This window comes from Mirounga angustirostris, unplaced genomic scaffold (genome assembly GCF_029215605.1).
Source record: "Mirounga angustirostris isolate CCGP_5_RB_7025 unplaced genomic scaffold, mMirAng1.0.hap1 SCAF_5, whole genome shotgun sequence".
Classification (NCBI taxonomy): domain Eukaryota; kingdom Metazoa; phylum Chordata; class Mammalia; order Carnivora; family Phocidae; genus Mirounga; species Mirounga angustirostris.
In genome coordinates, this window is record NW_026991713.1 from 104,035,679 (window position 1) to 104,057,836 (window position 22,158).

A 22,158-nucleotide genomic window follows, 5' to 3' on the forward strand; every position below is an offset into this window, starting at 1 on the left:
TTTGGATAAGTTACTCTCTATCTCTCGGCCTCAGTTTCCTCATCTAATCCAATGACAATATTGGACTAGAAGTGATCTCTGATGGTCCTTTTCATATTTTGTGATCCTACAATCCTTTGCGTGGGATTAGCAATATTTACATATATTCTTCAATTTTCGGCATTCTTCCCCATCTTAACGTTGGTTGAAAGTAGACTTTCTGACACCAAATTCTTTATACAGACAGTATAAACCCCATCTTTTGTAAAGACAAGTTCAATATTCTTTGTAATATCCTCTCTTAAAGCAAAGCATTCTTCTTATGTGTGGAGAACACCCCAGCTCTCTATTCCCCCCTACAAATATCTCATAATTTCTACTCTTCCAAGAGTCACCTTTTCTTCTTCCTTCTCTCTTCCTCCACAGTATCAAAGTTTCAATTCATGATTACTATATCTGTTGAACCTCCAGAATCCCTGCCTTTAGCAACAAAGCTCGCTGGACAGTCCTCATTAGAGTCGCTGAAGTACTATCTGAAGTATCTGGCATACCATTCACTATTCATGGCCAATTATGCTTTTAGACACACTACATGTCAAATTCAAGACTTTGAAAACATCCCTTGGGGGCCTAGTCTGCTCTATTTTAGAGCTTTATTTTTTTTTTTTTTTTTTTTTTTTTAAAGATTTTTTATTTTATTTTATTGAGAGAGACAGAGAGAGAGCAGGGTCAGAGAGAGAAGCAGGCCCCCTGCTGAGCAGGGAGCCCGATGCGGGACTCGATCGTGGGACTCCAGGATCATGACCTGAGCCGAAGGCAGTCGCCTAACCAACTGAGCCACCCAGGCGCCCCTATTTTAGAGCTTTATACCAGCAGCTAGGCCTATCTTTTGGCCATCAAACTTCAGACCAACTCCACCTTTATTTTTCAGAACTTTTCAACCTTCCATCATCTGCTTACCCTACATCCACTCAGCCTTCTTTCAAATTATATGAGGTGTTGGGGATACCTTTCTAATTGCTCCACTCCCACACACACACCCCAGTTCATCTTCCAACTATTATTCAGTGAGTTCTAGAAAGTCCAGTTTCTCCATGAAGTCTCCCCAGGTTGATTAACAGAAGCTGCTAACTTAGAGAGCTCCCATTTCTACTCAGTGCCATAACCCTGAGTTTCGGCCCCAATATGCCATTTTTATTAATATAGTTACCTCATTCATTTACAGCAGCATCAGCAGCTGTAAATGCTTACATTCATTAAATGCTTACTATGTGCTCAGTACTATTGGGAAGTGCTCTGCATGTATCATTTCATTTCACCATCACATGAACTCTATGAAGTACTATTATTATTCCTGTTTTATGGAGAGAAAGTGAGCCTTAGAGAAGCTGATTTGCCCATGTACACACAGTTGAGGTCTAACTGTGGTTTCTTTCTTCACAAACCCATAGTGCAATACTATCTCCTATTTCTTAAGAACCTACAGCATTCCATACAAAAGATAATATCATACACTTATATCATTTTTTACATGTCTATACCTATAATATCATTTCAGCCTCAAAATAACCATGTCAGGAAGGTTAGGAGCAGTTTGTTTGCAGTGAGGAAGAAAACTACAGCTCAGAAAGGCTGACCAGTTTAGTTATGGTAACAAGGCTGGTAAATAATGAAGTCTGGTTTTCCAAGTTGTCCATTTTTCCCACTGAAATCCCTGCTCCCTGAGTGAACACAGTCTTTTCACATATAACCAGTACAGAACAATTATAAGCAACAAGGGAACAAATAACTGCAAAACCCCCACCGTGGAATCCAGGGAGAATGGCACCAGCGCTGACAGTGCACAGAAAACAAGTCAAGGAGGGCTTCTACAAAGAGTGAGAAGCACTCTGCATTTCTTTCTACTGGCTTGTTGTTTATATTCTGTCTCTGAGATTATGCCTTTGACACACCTGGTAAATTCAATAGCAAAGGGCAACAAAAATTGCTTCCCCCCCCCCCACCACCTAAAGTACCTGGAGATAGAATCAGCCCCATGCCCCTGAGGAAGGGATTTCCATGCGCTGGTCTGCTGCTCACAGATTCAGGGAAGTTTCCTAGCTGCTATTCGGTCAAGTATCCTGCTCCGCTGACACTTGTAACACAGCCCTGAAAATATAAGCTGGGCTAATGATCTCATTCTTTTTAAACTGCAGAAATCCTCATAGGGGTGGACAGGCTGGCAAAATCATGTGGGAGCCAGCAAACTTTTAATGCCGATTAAGAAGCCTAAGCATGGTAATTCCGAAGCCAATACTTCTGACTCGCTCTTTGCCTGGCCCAGAACTAGTCAGTCCAGTTAATTTTCACTCCCACTGCTCTCCTGTCTTTTCTTATCCCCAGAGAGCTCGAAAATGCCTCTGTTTATCTAAGTGTTTCATTTATGCACTCTAACATCATAGTGGGCACCTACTATGAGCAAAGGACTGTCAGGTTGTGTGGGGTTATCCTGATGGATCACACACAAAGCCTGTACTCACTGAGTGGAGAGGGTGATAAACATCAGATCCACTTGGTGAGGGATGGATCAAACTGAACTCCTCAAAAAGTGTGTGACAGGGGTGACTGGGTGGCTCAGTTATTAAGCGTCTGCCTTTGTCTCAGGTCATGATCCCAGGGTCCTGGGATCGAGCCCCGCATCAGGCTCCCTGCTCAGCGGGAAGCCTGCTTCTCCCTCTCCCACTCCCTCTGCTTGTGTTCCCTCTCTTTCTGTCAAATAAATAAATAAAAGCTTAAAAAAAAAAAAAAAGTGTGTGACAGGATTCCATCCCCAGTCTAAGTGCAAGCTCATGTTGGAAAGCCTGTCCTCTAGAGTAGGAGGAAGAGCACTGGGCTGACTTCTGGGAGAGGGTAGGGTGGGGGAGATGGGCATATGTATTAGGGAGGAAGGTGGGAAAATGGAAGGTATCCAGAAATAACTGGACATGTACCAAACAATGGGGGAATAATATCAATCCATAATTTGGCCATTAAAAGAATTATGGTGTATTCTGTACCTGCATCCCAATGTTTATAGCAGCAATGTCCACAATAGCCAAACTATGGAAAGAGCCCAGATGTCCATCAGCAGATGAATGGATAAAGAAGATGTGGTATATATAGACAATGGAATATTATGCAGCCATCAAAAAATGAAATTTTGCCATTCGCAACAAAATGGATAGAACTAAAAGGTATGCTAAGCGAAATAAGTCAATCAGAAAAGGACAATTATCATATGATCTCATTGATATGTGGAATTTGAGAAACAAGGCAGAGGATCATAGGGGAAGAGAGGAAAAAATGAAACAAGATGAAACCAGAGAGGGAGACAAACCATAAGAGACTCTTAATCTCAGGAAACAAACTGACGGTTCCTGGAGTGGGAGGGATGGGGTGGGTGGGTGATGGACACTGGGGAGGGTATGTGCTATGGTGAGTGCTGTGAATTGTGTAAGACTGATGAATCACAGATCTGTACCCCTGAAACAAATAATACATTATATGTTGATAAAGATAATTTTTTAAAAATTAAAATAAATAAATCTTTTAAAAAAAGAAAAAATTTTTCTGATTTCAAAAGTAATACATGTTAATTGTTTAAAATTTTTTAATACAGAAAAGTATAAAAAATTAAAATTGCTCATTACCCTTAACAGCATATCACTGTTACTATTTTCATGTATTTTTCTTGTATTTTCTTTGTGTATGTGTGTATGTCTTTTTTGTATGTAACTTTTAAACACAATTTGATCAAACTGCTTTGCAGTCTACTTTCTCATAACAATAGACTAGAAATTTTCCCATGCCAATAAATTTATTCTAATACATGACTTTAAGTGGCTGCACTTTAAGTGGCTATACTTTAAGTTACTTAACCAAGATTTTCTTTTTAGTCATTAAGGTTATTTCCAATTTTCCATTATTATATGTAACTTCAAGGATTATCCATATATATAAATGTTTATATATGCTTATGATTATTTCCTAGTATTTCTAGAAATACAATTCCTGGTCCAAGGTCATGCACATTTTTAAATGTTTCATATATATTGTCAAGTTGTCTTTCAGGAAGTTTACACCAGTTACTTTCCCACCAGCAGGGTATGAAAGGGCTATTTCTCTGAACTCTCACCAATCCTGGGCATTACTCTTCTTTTGTAATCCTTGTCAATTTGGCAGATGAAAAACATCTCATTGTTTTAATTATTAGAGAGTATTTTTTATCTATCAAAGTGGTAAATAGGTATTTTTCCTTCCAAGTGCCCTGAAATCAAATAGCAAAATGAGTGTTTCCCTTTTCCTCCATTTAACTACCCTTCTCCCAAATCCCTGAAAAAAATGATAGAAAAATCAGAGTAGAATCTGCTCAAATGATCAGTGCCCAGACAAACTCAGGGTCATTTTACCTGAACCAATTTAAAAGGTAGTGGAACAGAAGGCTCAAAACAACACATAAATCTATACGTTATAACTTTGAAATGGGTAACAAGTCCATGCACAAAAATTTTTTCAGCTTTAAAAGGGTATCAGTCACCAGTTAGTACTCACTACTATTAAAATCCATTTGCGTTTCTTCAACAATACCCAATTCTGTGATGGGGACAAATCCAAGATGGGCCAAGCCGGCAGCCCATCCTCCAGTCTTGAGTGGCTCGCTGAGCCATTCAGCATGACTCTCAGCTCCTGCTTAGCCTTCTTGTCCCTTGGCTTTGCCTTTGTTTTGTGGTTGCCTCTATATGAAGTCCTTTTCTCCGGTCATCAACAGCCTTATTTCCCATGGAAGAATTTACCCCTGTCCCATTCTCAGTGTAGTTTGCCTGGAATTGATCACAACACTTCTCTGGACTTGAAGTGGGATGCAGGTAGCTCTGGAAGCTGCGGGCAGCCCTCTGCGGCCATGAGGTAGACTTTGCCTCTGAGAGGAGCAAACCTGAAGGAGTGGAGTTGAGAAATGGAGAGAGGCAAAGCTGGATCTGGTCATGTCTGTGAGCCCTGAATCAAGTTTCATGGGAAGCCAGTTATATGAAACAATAAATACTCCCCACTTTTTAACTTAAATCAGATTTTGTCAGCTTTCTGTCACTGGCAAAGCAAAAAATGCTGGCTGAAACATTGGCTGTGGATGGAATCTGTGGTCCAAAAAGGAACTCAGTCCAAGCATTCCAAATATCACACCCATTACTACTACTAGTTCAGTTCATCATGACTCCTGGAGGTGTTCACCTTTAAGGTACCTCCAGGGAAATCCCAAGCTATGTGTAGGCTAAAGTCTCCTAGGATGCCTTGGACAGGCTCAGAATCCTCTCTTCGCTATCTATAGGATAAGAGAGTCAAGAGGGAAGAAGAGGATGGTTTGGTACAATTTTGATTCCTGGGCTACATGCATTGTCATATGGACCTATGAAGACATGAGGATATGAAAAGCTTGATGTCCTTGATCCTCTCCTCTTCTATACCAAAGACTGGTTTGAGACAACCCAGTGTTCTGGAGAAAAGGTAAGGAAATTGTGGATTGGGATGCTGGAAGATATCCTTGGTTCTGGGGTTTATCCCTAGGCTAACATTTCATAGTGAGGTTAAAAAAGGTTAGAAATCTTTTAACTAATTAAATCTGTCTAACATTCTCGATTTGCAAGTTTCACCATGCCGGAAAAAGCTTAAATGCAACTTGAAAAAATTGCAAATCTATTTTTGCATCAATTTTCCATAATACAATATCAAAAAATTAAGTGTTTGCCCAACTCATTGGTATGTACATTCTACAGTCAGAAATTCTAAGTATAAGCAAACTAAAGCCAACATAATCTATAGAAGAAATCTCTAATCACCGAAGTTGCTGCAAAATAACATCTATGATTACCACATTGTAATCATCATCAAAATAGAGTTTCCTAGAGTCCTAATGTGAGAAGACTCTTCCCTAATCCAACTCAGACCAAGTTCTCAAAAGTCTCTAGAAACACAGCAAATATTGCTAACAGGATTTTTCTGGACTTCTTTCTTTCTTTCTTTCTTTTTTTTTTAAGATTTTATTTATTTATTTGAGAGAGAGAGACAGACAGAGAGCACATGAGAGGCGGGAGGGTCAGAGGGAGAGGCAGACTCCCCGCTGAGCAGGGAGCCCGATGCGGGACTCGATCCCGGGACTCCAGGATCATGACCTAAGCCGAAGGCAGTTGCTTAACCAACTGAGCCACCCAGGCGCCCCAGACTTATTTCTTCATATGCAGCCACATCTAAGAAAAATTTACCAAAAATCTAAATATATATATACACACACACACACACATACACAGATATGTATACACACACACACACGGACATATATATATACACGGATATATATATATATCTGTCCTGCAAGACTTTTTTTTGAACACAGGCCTTAGTTTATGTGCCCACTATCAGACAGGACTAAATGTTACATATCTACAGAACTAAAACAAATTCACCCTTGTGATTGGTTCCTTTCGTAGTGAGGAGGAAAAGAAGGTGCCTTTACAATTCTACCTTCCTCTACTGCTCACATTGCCCTTAAAAATAAAAACATCAGTTACAATATTCCATAAGATAAAGGTCAAGTTCAGTCCAACTGGGTTATATTTGAATATGACTTATTTTACACAGCTCTTTTCAATTTGTGAAAGAGAAAAGAACAGAGAAAAAGGAAGTGAGAAAAAGAGAGAAGAGGGGAGATACCATATGATACTGCTCATTTAGGAAGTGGAATAATGATAGAAGATGCCCTGAGAAAGTCTCAGAATGGAACCAACAAACTTGAAACTGCTGGTATACAAACTGGTATTTTTAGATTTAAGAGAACACATCCAAACTGGATCAGCCTTTTACAGAGAAGAAAAAGATGTCAAACCTTCCTTTGTCCAGTGCCTGCTGAAGGCATATACAGGATCCCAAGTCCTCTTTGCTCCCACTTGAGATCATTGAAGTTCTGTATGATTGAAGCCTCTGATTCTTTTTCATTCAGTCATCATGGGTGCCTGTTATGGGCAAAGTACTTGTTGGTGCTGAGAGCATTCTGAGATCAAGTAGACATAGGGTCTGACCTCAAGTTGCCGACAAAAGAGCAGGAAAAGTGAGAGATAGAAAAGGGTCTTGGTGGAAAGTGCTATCTTGTGATACTGCGAAGGTTTCCATCTAAGAGATCAGGGAAAGTCTTAGGGAGGCAGGGTTATTTGAGTGGTCTCTCAAAAGAGAGGAATAGAAAAAGGCATTCCAAGAGGTGAGGCTCCTTTCCCCCTTTTGCCAGCGCCTACATGATGAGAAGAAGCAGAGACACTGCCCCCGCCCCCAGCCTTTGCCAGAGCTTTTCAGAAGCACCTCACTGCCTATGGGGCGGTGGGGGGGGGGGGGGGGCGGTAGATTGGAGGGTTAAAAAGAAAGGAAATTTGAAAGGATAAATATTAACATGTTAACATCTAGGTGAAGAGAGGGATGGGTAGGGTATGAGCTTCTTTTTGCTTATTTGTGCTTTTTCATTTTGGGAAAGAATGGACTATGGAACATACTTTTGTAATGAAAAAATAAAAACAATTTAAAAACAACAGCCCCACCACCACCAAAAAAAAGAGAAAAGGAATGAGAAGAGCATCCACATGTTTTTGACTTTACATGGTCTTTGAGTCCTCTGGCCAATTCCATGATCACCCGTCTTCAGTACTGCCAATGTTTCATCCTGCTTGGAAACCCAGCCTATTTGCAGCATGCAAATAGAGCTGCAGCATGCCTCAGAGAGTATATCATGGCAAAATCATTGGCTTCAGCAAAATATAATCTCTAAGACAGTTTAGGCCCCTTGGGCCAGATAGCCCTAACCTTATCTAGAAGAGAAGTTACTTTCATTTTCTGCAAATCTTGAATTCCTGACAGTGAAAGCCCTAAGGAAGGAGTGGGGACAGAAGATGGCTGAGGGTCACCACTATCGACTTCACCTCCTGCCTGCCTACTGGGAAGCCTCATTAAAAATTTGGGAGGAGCAAAGTGGGTGCAAGCTGAGTTGAGACTAGGTAATGGCAGGTAGTCTGAAAGCTCTATTATATAAGCTTGAGCCTGGCTACTGGTGTGTCACTAACGTGTGCCACACAGTGACACCCTCAGCTCTCATGGCTGCCCGGTAGGACCAGCAGTGGCCAGAGCCTCCCATGCAGCCTCCTCCCGCAGGAGCGCCTTGCCAGTTCACCCCAGGGTACTGGTCAGACACCATCTTCTACATGTAGCATAACATAGCACACATACAGAGAACACTGAGGTAGGATTCCGAGATGTACTGTTACACCGCAATTTGCTGATCTGGAACTGCTGTCTTACAGAAAGTGATGTGGGAACACCAGCAGCAAGCATTCACAGAGAGCTGTTCGTTTGTGCCGGGCCTTGGGATGCTCGATGTATCAGTTCGGTGGTGGATATCACCGACTTGTGCCTGCTCAGCACCCAGGCCCTCTCGCCGGGGAACAGCATCTACACCTTCTGTGGGGACCGGCTTTCCCAGCTGCATGCAGTCCTGTGGGCATGTCAGCCAAGGCATCTTGTTCTCCACCTGTGAGGCAGACAGCATCTGGCCCAGCCAAGGCCAGGCTGACTTCTCTTCCTAGAATTTCAGTGTTAAACAGAAAGACACAAGAACTGAAAATAACCTAAGATGATACATCCTGTTGTGAATATCCTGAAGAAGGAAACTGGTTCTCTCTCTACTCTCTAGATCCCCTTAGCTGCCCTGGTCCTCCTCCTGTACAAGATTTGGTAATATACTTTTCATTCAATTATATTAGCTAATTCATCTTCTTCCAATAAATTTCTTCCACTGTTCCCCAAAGTTAGCTCTAAAGTCTATCTCTGTTGTTTGCAACAATAAAAAAACCCCAAAGGTATGAGCTAACCTTCTTAAGAAACTCATTTTGTGTCAATATTATACCTATTTTAATATAAAGTAATTGAACTTCAGAGATGTTAAAAAACTTGCCCAAGGTCACACAGCTAATGAGTGCCACCCATACTCAGAATCTTAACCCATGTCTGTCTGACATGGAGACATAAGAGTGTAGGTTTTGTTATGAGAGAGCAAAATGAGCTCAAATCCCCACTTTTCTGCATAAAACCCTGGTTATATTAATGTCTCTGAATTGCAACAATTCCCTCTAAATTAGAAAAATGGGAAAAAATAATGCTCATTTCACAGAGTTGCTGAGGGTTGATGGAAATAATGTACATGAAAGCAGTGGCCTGGAGTATGTGCTTAACACATACTAATGTTCTTTCCCTAAAAATGAAAATTATTATCTCTGTAGAGTTAATTCAACAAGTTGATTCCTTGTTTAGTCCAAAGATTATTGCTTCTGATTTGACTCAAGTACAATCTCTGTCTCCCTCCCTCCTTCCCTTTCACACACACAGAGTTTTGTTTATGGAGGTTTCCCTCATATCTCTATCCTCCACCTGTGTCCTGATGTCCTGTCTGTGGAAGGCTTATCAGAAAATGCAGACACCCTTAGGAAAAAGAGCAGAAGGGGTACATAAATATGCATGCAATCTAAATTTTCCACCCAACCTGCCTTTGGAAAAGGAAGAGACAAAAATTTTCATTCCCCTTAAGGATGATGGAAATGAGGCACAGAGACACTAAATGTCTATCTTCAGGTTACACAGCAAACCAAAGTTTAAGGTGGGGATGCAGAAATGATATACTAGGCCATTTGGTCTGAAAATGCTAGAGCCTAGAAGAGAAAGAGCAGGCTTGTTTTCTTTCTTTCTTCCTTTCTTTTTTTAAACATTTTATTTATTTGACAGAGAGAGCGAGAGAGCACAAGCAGGGGGAATAGCAGAGGGAGAGGGAGAAGCAGGCCCCCCAGGGCTCAATCCCAGGACTCTGGGATCATGACCCAAGCCGAAGGCAGATGCTTAACCATCTGAGCCACCCAGCCGCCCCTTTCTTTTTTTTTTTTTTTAAGATTTTATTTATTTATTTGAAAGAGCGCGAAAGCTTGAGCAGGAGGAGGGGCAGAGGGAGAAGCAGACTCCCTGCTTGGAGCCCAATGCTGGACTTGATGTGGGACTCCATCCCAGGACCCCGGGATCACAACCCGAGCCAAAGGCAGACGCTTAACTGACTGAACCAACCAGGCGCCCCGAAAGAGCAGGTTTTCTAAGTTGTTGGTTTTCTTTTTGCCCCCACTCTCCTTCCCACCTCAAATAAAACAGCTTCATCATTTAAACATCTACATTAGGCAAATTTCTAAGAAAATTTCTCCAGAACTCTGTCCGTGCCACACCTTGTCTTTCTCTTCAGAGCTGTAACCTACTTAAAATCAGCTTATAATTCTTTTTAATTTTTTTTAAGTAATCTCTACACCCAACGTGGGGCTCAAACTCACAACCCCAAGATCAAGACTTGCATGCTCTACCAACTGAACCAGCCAAACACTCCTTAAAGTGATCTTATAATTATTTTAATGGGGGGCGGGGGAGTCCCAAAGATGTGTTCCCTATGCTAGAAAAATTAAAGTCCTCTTACGATATACAGGTAAGGAGAAAGTGTTATTTGTACTAAGATTTCTGATGCTTCTTCAGAGATATATTCAGGTTTTTCTAGGATTGAGATTGTGAAAAACAACTAAAAGACCTAATTAGCCAGTTAGTTAACAGATATTTACAAACTGCTTGCCATAAGGAAGGAATTTACCAAAACTGACATTAGCTAATAACAAGAATGAACAAAAATCCATACAGCTTGAACTTATTCAATATAATTATGACTCTCATGATTTCTCTGGTTTCTAGGGCCAAGAAAACAACATTCTACATTGTAATATGATAATCTCTGGGATTTCTTTTCTTCCCCACATTCATTTCTTTCAATCTTGAAGGTATTGAGAGTTCTTTATTATTGACATGGCAATATATAAGAGCAAATGAATTTTTATTTTATTTTTTTTTAAAGATTTTTTTTAAAATTTATTTATTTGAGACAGAGAGAATGAGAGAGAGAGAGCACATGAGAGGGGGGAGGGTCAGAGGCAGAAGCAGGCTCCTTGCCGAGCAGGGAGCCCGATATGCGGGACTTGATCCAGGGACTCCAGGATCATGACCTGAGCCGAAGGCAGTCGCTTAACCAACTGAGCCACCCAGGCGCCCGAGTAAATGAATTTTTAAAACTTAAAAATCATTTATAATACATCACTTTAGCACAACAACTGCATGTGAGGATTTTTGTCTTCCAGGTACACACAGATTATTTAAAGTTACAAACATGGTATGCTTGCTATTTTATATTTTGTTGTCCATTTAATCATAAATATTTTCCATGTTTCTACTTGTCTCTGGATTTAAGCTTTTGTTATGAATGTAAAATATTCCATTGTGTGAAATACCACAAATTTTTTCACTATTCCTCCAATGTTGGGCATTTCAGCTATTTCTATTTTTTTCTATTATAGGTAACATACTAGAGGATATCTTTCATGCATTTGGAAATTTTTAAATCTTTATTAAAAAACTGTATTGAGAAAAATTCCAGGATACAGTACTTTTAGGACTTTTCCTATATACTATCATCTTGCATTCCCTCCAAATTTTACCAATTTACACTGCAGCCCACAATAAGCAATGCAATTTTATTGCCCCCTCAACAGCATTGTTTTTTTTTTTAAGATTATTTATTTATTTATTTGAGAGTGAGCGAGCGAGCGAGAGAGGGGACATGAGTGGGGAGGAGGAGCAGAGGGAGAGGGAGAAGCAGACTCCCAGCTGAGCTGGGAGCCCAGCGTGGCGCTTAATCCAGGGACTCCAGGATCATGACCTGAGCTGAAGGCAGACCTTTAACTGACTGAGCCATCCAGGTGCCCCAGTTTTTAAATTTTGTTAATCATTAGCAAAAAGTAAAACAGTATCACTGTTTTAAACAGTTAAAATGTTAAAAAAAAAAAAAAGTTAAAAAAGTTAAAATGTTAAAAAAATTTAAACACTGTTAAAACAGTGTTATAATTTGCACTTCTGATAGCTGTCAAAATAAATACATACCTATGTGTTTGTTTGCTCATTTACTTCCTCAGGTGAATGAATTTCTTTTTATGGACCCTGAATTTACCCATGGAGTTTTTTTCCCCCCAGTCAGGTTTATGGAGATATAATTTACATATTAAAAATTTACTCTTTTTAGTGGATAGTTCTGGCTTTTAACAAATATATGCCATTATAAAACAGCTCTATTATCCCCAAACTCTCCTTGTTCCCCTTTGTAGTCAACTTCTCCCCCACATCTCCATTTCCTGGCAATTGCTAACCTTATTTTTTTTCTTTTCCAGAATGTCATGTAAATGGAATCATACAGTATATAGCTATGCATGGAATTCTAATGTGTTTTTTTTTTTTTTAACTCCGAAGGGTTTGTTTTGTAGTATTCAAAATACTTTATTAAAGGTTTTGTTCAGGGGCGCCTGGGTGGCTCAGATGGTTAAGCGTCTGCCTTCGGCTCAGGTCATGATCTCAGGGTCCTGGGATCGAGTTCCGCATCGGGCTCCCTGCTCCTTGGGAGCCTGCTTCTCCCTCTGCCTCTCTCTCTCTCTGTCTCTCTGTCTCTCATGAATGAATAAATAAAATCTTAAAAAAAAAAAGGTTTTGTTCAATCTCAAAAGAGCAGTTCAGCGTAGGAAGAACAGAAGTTGTGACTCTCACTCACTTTCTTGTATTGAAACACCTGGGATAAAAAGGCCTTCTAGAAATAAGCCTTCAAATAGCCCAAGTCAATGCTTAACTCTACTTCTCCCTTTTCAACACCCCATCTCTCTCCTTTTCTGAAATGAATTCTTTGTTTAAAGGACATGAACTTTTTTTTTAAAGATTTTATTTATTTTTCAGCAGAGAGAGAGACAGCAAGAGAGGGAACACAACAAGCAGGGGCAGTGGGAGAGGGAGAAGCAGGCTTCCCGCGGAGCAGGGAGCCCATGCGGGGCTCGATCCCAGGACGCTGGGATCATGACCTGAGCCGAAGGCAGATGCTTAATGACTGAGCCCCCCAGGCGCCCAAAGGACATGAACTTTTAATCTGTATTATATAATGCAAATATTTCCCCCACTCTATTCATTTTTCATGTGTCAGAAATTTTAAATTTGAATTTTAATTAACAGTCCCCCCATGGATTCTTTATTGATTCAAAGTAATCCACAGATATAAAATGTAGTGAATTCTATTTTTTTGTTAGCTTTCCTAGAATTCAACTTTTTAATATTTAATTTTGATTCGACTTTAGTTTTTGCCAGTGTTTGCAATAAGGCAAAGACTTTAAAACTTTCTTGATTGTGACCCACGGTAAGAAATGTATTTTGCATCATGACTCAGTGCACACAAGTATACAGAGATAAAACTGAAACACAAGTTTTAAGGAACAAACCTTCCCCTCACTGCAGAGGCCCCACTCTGATATTTTCTATTCTATTTAGTTTTCTTCTTAAAATGCTGGTCATGACCCACCAAACTGATTTCATGACCCATGGATGAGCCTGAAAAAATATAAAATAGGATTTTATTAATGCATCACAATCCTGTTAAGTATTCCCACTCTGAGCTTGGATGACACCTGAAGATGAACGGATATAAATGAAGTAAGTCGGGTCAATTGGACATTTTCTTCCAGGGCCTGTGAAGTAAACTGCCTCTTTTCGGAGACTAGATATTGGTGGTCATGGCGGGGAGGGGCAGAGAGAGATGAGACATGGTTTTGCTCTTGAACACTGTAACCATCTAGTGGACTGGGAGCCTTCACAGGGTTGGCCTGGCCTGCCCTGTGAGGTGGATCAGCTCTGAGGTGGCCTGTCGGGAGAGGGCCTTTGGGTTTGAGGTAGCAGAAGCCGCTGGGAGCCATCCTTCACGTGGAATTAGAAGAAAGCAGCTCCAGTTCAGCTGAGGGCGCTAAGAGCAGGCAAGGTGAAGCATGCCTATGGCCTGATTTTCCAAGTGAATGCTGGGGAAAGCCTGGGGGAGGCCCATGGCGGGTAAGTGAAGGCACTGTCTCAGGGGGCCTGGTGGGCTCCAGAAGGAGACAAAATAGTGTTTTGTGTGCGGCTATGCACAGACTAGGAAAACAATGACTAAAGGGCAGGGTGGAGGTTGTTACAACTGTCTTGGATTGCTGGGAGAGAGGTACCAAGGAAGGACTTGTCTAGGTCAGAGCCTGAGAATGCAGGAATACGAATAATCCCATGTAGCAGTGTGGGGAAGTTGTGGTCGTTCTGTGGTCAGGAAATACCTCCTGGTTACTCCCTCAGTGGCCCTGGCACATAAGGCTTTTGATCCACATCGGGTAGCCTGTATGATCTTTAAACAGAACCCGAATTCTCTTGCCTTTTTATTTGGTGAATGACTGAGGCTTGCTGAGGGTTTCAGAAGATACAATGCTTTCATACCTGTTCCTCAAGGAGGGCGTACCCATTTCTCTAGCCAAAATTAAAGCCCGAGCAAAAGACAGCTGGGACGGGTGAATTTCTTACTCCAGGCTGGTAGATGATACTGAATAATGTATTTAAAAATTCGAACTTCTCATGCCCAGAGTTTTGAGGCCTTACCTCATCATCTTGAGGACCTTAGGTATTGCTGTGTAGTTTCTGCCTCCCACCTGCTTCACAGCACTCATGAATGAATATTCACGAGATAACATTACAGTGTGAGCACTGGAAGAACCTCCCACAAGGTGTGCCCTCCAGTCTGCAAGAGTGCTTGTAGGGACGAGCTTACCCTGGTGCCTGAATTGTCAGGGAACCTAAGATTTAGGATTCCCCTCAAGCTTAGAAGGAGTTCAAGCCATTTGGAAGGGTTTTCAGCCTGAGAAGGATAACACTTTATAATTCTTAGGTGATCTTATCGTTGCTTGTCCCTTCTTTAGAGTGACCACTGCATTCTTAACCCCTCCTCTTTTTCTACGTCCATTCTCCTTGCAGTGGGTGGAAGATTTACACATGTGACCCTGGTTAGTACCAACAGACGTTTATAAATCTACAGCGAGCCCTGGCTTTCACCCTACAGACTTGTAAAGGCACACGTCTCTTTTCCCCCTTGCCCTGGAATATAAATCAGAACATCTCATTTAGGGGCACCTGGGTGGCTCAGTCATTAGGCATCTGCCTTCAGCTCAGGTCATGATCCCAGGGTCCTGGGATCGAGCCCCACGTTGGGCTCCCTGCTCAGCAGGAAGCCTGCTTCTCCCTCTCCCACTCGCCCTGCTTGTGTTCCCTCTCTCTCTGTCGATGAATAAATAAAATCTAAAAAAAAAAAAAAAAATCTCATTTAGTGAGAGAACCTATTTTGAGAGAGATGCTTGCTCCCTCCCTCCTCTGAAACATCACCTTCATCCTGAGCCTCTGAGCAGCTGGATCCCTGCCGTCTGTCTTAGCTAGTAGCTTCTAGGCATTCACAACAGTTATTTACCTTGCCTTACAGCAGTAGCTTATTTGAGAGGCTTAGTTTAATTATCAAGGTCAACTGGAAAAATGTCATCCTAATATCGACTGGAATGGTGGATTGCAAACTTAGTTCATTAGGATCACCTGGGAGCCTTTAAAAAACACACTGCTTAGGCTGTGTCCCAGACCAATTAAGTCAGAGTCTCTGGGGATGGAACCCAGGCATCAGTATTTTTTAAAAGTTCCCCAGGTGTTCCAACATGCAGCCAGGGCTGAGAACCACTGAATAGTACTGCAGAGACCCAACAGTTCAGCCTTCTGTTTATCTTTTAACAAGATTTCACCTTTCCCTTGAAAGGAATCTTAATAACAATGAAAATTCTAAGTAGTTGATCACAGTGCAAGACCAATAAGAAAGCTTTTTTTGGAGGTGGGGGGTGTTGGAGAGGAATAAGGATTGTCTGGCAAGGAAAGGACTTAGTAGAAAGTATTTTCCCATGGAATCGTAATCATTCGATTCTAAAACAAGATGCAGTCCCCTAGAAGCCATCTGCCGCTTCCCTTTGCTTCCAGGAAGGAATGAACTTGACCATCCTTTTGTTAAAAATCTCCAAGAGAAGGAGTGTGCTGCATCCCCCGCAGCTTCCCAGTACATGCGTGTGTGTGCGCCTATTTCGCCTTTGGGCTGTGCAGGCAAGCGCTAGCGCCCTCTACTGGAATGAAGTGGATTTCTCTCCTCGAGTAACAATTGATTCTTCTGGCTGAGGTAATGGATTCATTTCCTTGAGCTCACCAGAAAGGACGTGGCTTCGACAAGGACTTCCTGGCATTCCTTTGACATCTGGCATGCCACTGGTTTGCCTGGGGACCTTATTTCTTTGATTGTAGGATAGGAACGCAAAGCAAATGGGATGAAGGTGCTGGGAAACTGAGCCCTACTGCTTCTCTGATAGGCTTTGGAGTGTTTATTTGTGATGCTTGGTATCTGCACCAGTGGGGTGTTGTGTGGTAATGGAGACACAGACTGGTGTGTAACTCCCACTGGTTAAGGGAGTAGTGCATTTAAAGAGAGCAGAAATAATAATTCCAAGAAATCCAAAGATGTCAGAAGGGAAAATACTTCCCAATCACAAGCAATTTAAAGATGTGATTTTTTTTTTTAAGGCAGTAATCAAGACATATAACCTTGTCATTTGGGAGATTTTCCCCCCAAAGGAAGACTTGATGGTACTCACCGATTAGGGCTTCAAAGGGCATCTCCTCAATACATAATAAGTGCTGGCTCTCCATGGTCCTCAGCATACAGGTGCGGCTGCTATGGCTGCACACATCTTTAGTGCTGCACACTCCCCCTTCCCGCTGGACCCCCACCGGAGGCTAGCATGGGGAGGCTCCACGGTACATCCCTTTCTCCCCCTTGTCCCTTCTCTGCAATTCTCTCCCGGGGTCCAGGGATTCACAGTCGAGGCAACAAGGAAGGAATGAGATCCTGGGTGTCTGCCTCTTGTTTCTTGTCCTCACTGCTGCATCTCAGCTGGGGTTGGAGAAGTCAGTGCAGCAGAGCTGGATGCTGGCTCGTCACGGTTGCTATGGTGACCAGGAGCAGGCGACTTGACAGTGGCTGGGGAAGGCAGTAGAGAAAAGGTAACAGATGAGTGATGACGTCATAGACTCTCCTGGGATCTGTTGACCACAAGAGAGCTAAGAGAAGTGGAGTTCCTGAATGGTACTATCCAGAATGTCTGTTTTTTAGCTTCAAACCAAAACCAAAACCAAAACCAAACCCTCCTTTCTCCTTCGGGATTCTTCCCCCATCCCCCGCTGCCCATCCTTATCTCAACACACACACACACACACACACACACTAGCATTTTAAGGCTTGGGAATTCCAGTGGTGTTTTAAGGCCCCTAGCCCTAGGGAATCCTGCTAAATGGAGATTAGTGCATGACTCCCTAGGGGAAGGGTGCAGTTGCAAGAGCCCTGTTAAGGGCTCAGGACCTACACCCTTCTCCTTACTCTGAGAAGGGCTCCTGCTGCTGGAGTTTAAATAATCTTATTTCACACTTCCAAACAACGTCCCCTGGATTGTCATGGCCCATGGAACTTGAAAGAAACCTGCCAAGCACTAAAAGATGGAAGACAGGATAGATTTGAATAAATTCCTATCAGCATTTGCTTATTACAATTATAGCATTATAATCAGAGCAGAAAGAAGCATTGGAGATTATTTTGTCTTCAAGGATCATTGGCTTCAGTATGATAACCATCTCAGCTATGTAGTCAAAAGCTGATTGACTCCAGGCAGCACTTTCAGAAGAGGGCTGACCCTTGCCTGATGACTTGGAGAAGGGGCTCTTGTTTGTTCCTAGGGGTATCCCTTAATCATGTCATTGTCTACATCATTAATTAGTGTTCCCCTCCTTTCCACAGCCATTAATACGAGGATAAGGGTTGTAGTGCAGAGGTGGTACCCACTTGACATCCTGAGTCCCTTCTTCACCACACAACTCTGCATCAATGTCTCTTCCACCTACAGATCTGCAGGTGTTTTGCTCTACTTCCAGAGTAAGGGAGGGAATACATTTTTAGTGAGTTCAGACAATGTTCCTGGGCTTTTCGTGGGTTATTTCATTTAATCCTCCTGTCAATCTGTGAGATTTTACATCACTTTTATAAATTAAGAACGTAAGAGCACACAAAATAAGTTACTTGCTTGTATAAGGCTATTCATCTAGACAAGTGGTAAAACTGGAATTGCCACCCAGTTCTGTGTGACATGATAGTGGAAGGCATGAGGCCGTCTGGGTTTGGCCCAAGTGGATATTAGGAAAAACTTTCTGGGAGGTCCAGAATCACTGATAATTTCTCCTACTTCTCATTTACTGCTTTTATCTATTTCCATTGTTTTTAAAAAGAAATAAGGTGTTTATTTTAGAAAATTTGAGGGGTGCTTGGGTAGTACAGTCGGTTGAGTATCCGACTTTTGGTTTTGGCTCAGGTTGTGATCTCAGCGTTCTGAGATCGAGCCCTGCATTGGGCTCCAAGCCAGCACTGAGTCTGCTTGAGATTCTCTCTTCCTCTCCCTCTGTCCCTCCTGCTCATGCTCTCTCTCTCTCTCTCTCTAAAATAAATAAATAAATCTTAAAAAAAGAAAGAAAACTTGAAAAATATAGAAACATAAAGAAATAAAAATCACCCATAATCCTATCACCCAAAGAAAATTATGATTAATATTCCTATTTTCTTCCAGTCCTTTTTTTTTTAAAGATTTTATTTATTTATTTGACAGAGAGAGAGACAGTGAGAGAGGGAACACAAGCAGGGGGAGTGGGAGAGGGAGAAGCAGGCTTCCCGCGGAGCAGGGAGCCCAATGCGGGGCTTGATCCCAGGACCTTGGGATCATGACCTGAGCCGAAGGCAGATGCTTAACGACTGAGCCACCCAGGCGCCCTCTTCCAGTCCTTTTTTAATAAAGATTTTATTTATTTATTTATTTATTTGAGAAAGAGAGAATGAGATGGGAGAGGGTCAGAGGGAGAAGCAGACTCCCCGCTGAGCAGGAAGCCCAACATGGGACTTGATCCTGGGACTCCAGGATCATGACCTGAGCCAAAGGCAGACGCTTAACAGACTGAGCCCCCCGGCGCCCTCTTCCAGTCTATTCCCTTCTTGTCATTAAACCAAGACTTCCATAGACTGAATGTTTGTGTCACTGCCAAATTCATATGTTGAAATCTAATCTCCAAATGATGGTATTTGGAAGGGGAGCCTTTGGGAAGTGATTAGGTCATGGAGGCTGTGTCCTCATGAATGGGAACAGTGCCCTTGTAAAAGAGACTTCAGAGAGCTCTCTGGCCCTTCTGCTATGTAAGGATTCAGGGAGAAGACTGTTTACTGTCTATGAATCTTCACCAGATGTGGAATCTGATGATCCTTGGTGATCTTGGACTTCTCCACCTGTGAGAAACTGTGAGAAATGGATTTCTGTTGTTAATAAGCCACCCGTCTATGTTATTCTGTTGTTGCAGCCTGAATGAACTAAGACAAAGATCATATATGTATAATTGTATCCTGCTTTTCATTGAAAATAACCTTGTGAGGGCGCCTGGGTGGCTCAGTTGGTTGGGCAACTGCCTTCGGCTCAGGTCATGATCCTGGAGTCCCAGGATCGAGTCCCATGTCCGGCTCCCTGCTCGGCAGGGAGTCTGCTTCTCTTTCTGACCCTCCCCCCTCTCATGCTCTCTCTCTCTCATTCTCTCTCTCAAATAAATAAATAAAATCTTTAAAAAAAAAAAAGAAAGAAAATAACCTTGTGAAAATTTTACCCTCCATTACAGTTCTTTAAAAACATTACTTTAAATGCTACACAGTATTTCAGCATATGAATGTATCATAATTTCTTATTGAATATTTGAGTTGTTTTCCATTTTTATTGATTTCATATAACTGTAATAAAAATTTTTTCTACATAAATCTTGCCCATGTTTGTGAATATTTCATCTGTAATTAAGTCTTAGAAGTGAAATACTGGATTAAAGGTATGAAGTTTTGCTTTTAATTAGGACTTCATTTTTTTTTAAAGATTTTATTTTTTTTAAGTCGTCTCTAGGGGCACCTGGGTGGCTCAGTCAGTTAAGGCATTTGCCTTCAGTTTAGGTCATGATCCTGGGTCCTGGGATTAAGCCCTGCCTTGGGCTCTTTGCTCAGCAGGGGGCCTGCTTCTTCCCCTCCCTCTGCCCTTCCCCCCTTCTTGTGCTTGCTCTCTCTCATGCTCTCTCTCTCAAATAAATTTTAAAAAATTAATAAAGTCATCTCTATACCCAATGCAGGACTCGAAGATCAAGAGTTCATTGCTCCACCAACTGGCTAATGGTCTTAGCCAGCCAGGTGCCCTAAGACTTTACTTTTTTAGAGCAGTTTTAGGTTCATAGTAAAATTGAGGGAAAGGTACAGAGATTTCCCATATACTCCCTGTTCCTACACATGCATAGCCTGCCCATTATCAATATCCCCAACCAGAGTAGAACATTTGTTATAGCTACACTGATACATCATTATTGCCCACATAATTTATCTTACAGTTCATTCTTGGTATTATACATTTATGGGTTTGGACAAATGTATAATGATATGCATCAATCATTATGGTGTCATATATTTTCATTGCTCTAAAAATCCTCTGTGCTCTGCTTATTCATCCCCCAACCCCTGGCAACCAGGAGTTTTTTATTGTTGTTACTGTCTCTATAGTTTTGCCTTTTCCAGAATGTTATATAGTTGGAATCATATAGCATATAACCTTTTCAGATAGGCTTCTTTCACTTAGTAATATGCATTTAAGAATCCTTCATATCTTTTCATGACTTGATAGCTCATTTCTTTTTAGCATTGAGTAATATTGCATTGTCTGAATATATTACACTTTATTTATCCACTCATCTACTGAAGGAGATCTTGGTGGCTTCCAAGTTTTGCCAACTGTGAATAAAGCTTCTATAAACAACCATGTACAGGTTTTTGTGTAGTCATAAGTTTTCAATTCCTTTGGGTAAATACCAAGGAACATGATTGCTGGATCATATGCTAAGAGTATGTTTAGTTTTGTAAGAGAATGCCAAACTCTTTTTCAAAGTGGGTATACCATTTTGCATTCCCACTAATAATGCATGAGAGTTCCTGTCACTCCACGTCCTTGCTAGCATTTGATGTTGTCACTGTTCTGTCTTTTGGCCATTCTTACAGGTGTGCAGTGGTATCTCATTGTTTTATTTATTTTAAAGATTTTATTTATTTATTTGTCAGAGAGGGAGAGAGAGAGCACAAGCAGGCAAAGCAGCAGGCAGAGGGAGAAGCAGGCTCCCTGCTGAGCAAGGAGCCTGATGTGGGACTCTTATCTCAGGACCCCGGGAGCTGAAGGCAGATGCTTAACTGACTAAACCACCTAGGCGTCATTCATTGTTGTTTTAATTTGCATTTCCCTGTGATGATGTGGAACATCTTCTCATATGCTTATTTTCCAACTGAATACCTTCTTTGGGAGGGGTCTGTTAAGGTCTCTCATCCATTTTTTAACTGAATTGTTTGTTTTCTTACTGTTGTATTTTAAGGGTTCTTTGTATATTTTGGATAATAATTCTTTATCGGATGTGTCTTTTGCAAATATTTTCTCCCAGTCCATGGCTTATCTTCTCATTCTCTTGATACTGTCTTTTGCAATTAGAAGTTTTTAATTTTAATGAACTCCAAGGTATCAATTATTTCTTTCGTGGATTGTACCTTTGGTGCTGTATCTAAAAACTCACTACCATACTCAAGATCATCCAGGTTTTCTCCTGTATTGTCTTCTAGAAGTTTTGTAGTTTTGCATCTTAACATTTAGTTCTGTTATCTATTCTCAGTTGATTTTTGTGAAAGGTGTAAGATCTGTGTCTAGATTTTTTTTTTTTTTTGCATGTGGATGTCCAGTTGTTCCAGCACTGTTTTTTGAAAAGATTATCTTTGTTCATTGTATTGTCTTTGCTCCTTTGTTGCAGATCAGTTGACTATATTTATGTGGGTCTATGTCTGGGCTCTCTCAGTTCTTTTGATCTATTTGTCTTTTCTTTCATCAATACAATAGTGTCTCGATTATTGTAGCTTTATAATAAGTCTTAAGATCAGGTAGTGTCAGTCTTTTGACTTTGTTCTTCATCAATATTGTGTTGGCTATTCTATAGGGTCTTTTGCCTCTCCAAATAAACTTTAAAATCAGT

General features: G+C 41.3%; 1 protein-coding gene across 2 annotated transcripts in view; it reads right to left on the reverse strand.

Annotated features, from left to right (window-relative positions):
* The window catches only part of MICAL3 (microtubule associated monooxygenase, calponin and LIM domain containing 3), a 277,268-nt gene that overhangs the window by 204,356 nt on the left and 50,754 nt on the right, over positions 1–22,158 (reverse strand). Inside the window, exons 2-3 of one of the 2 annotated variants that reach the window (XM_064591796.1) lie at positions 16,641–17,026; positions 6,872–6,998 (exon numbers count right to left, since the gene is read on the reverse strand). The gene's annotated coding sequence lies outside the window, so the exon portion shown is untranslated. The remainder of the gene's footprint in view (positions 1–6,871; positions 6,999–16,640; positions 17,027–22,158) is intronic. The other variant, XM_064591809.1, reaches the window with a different exon arrangement.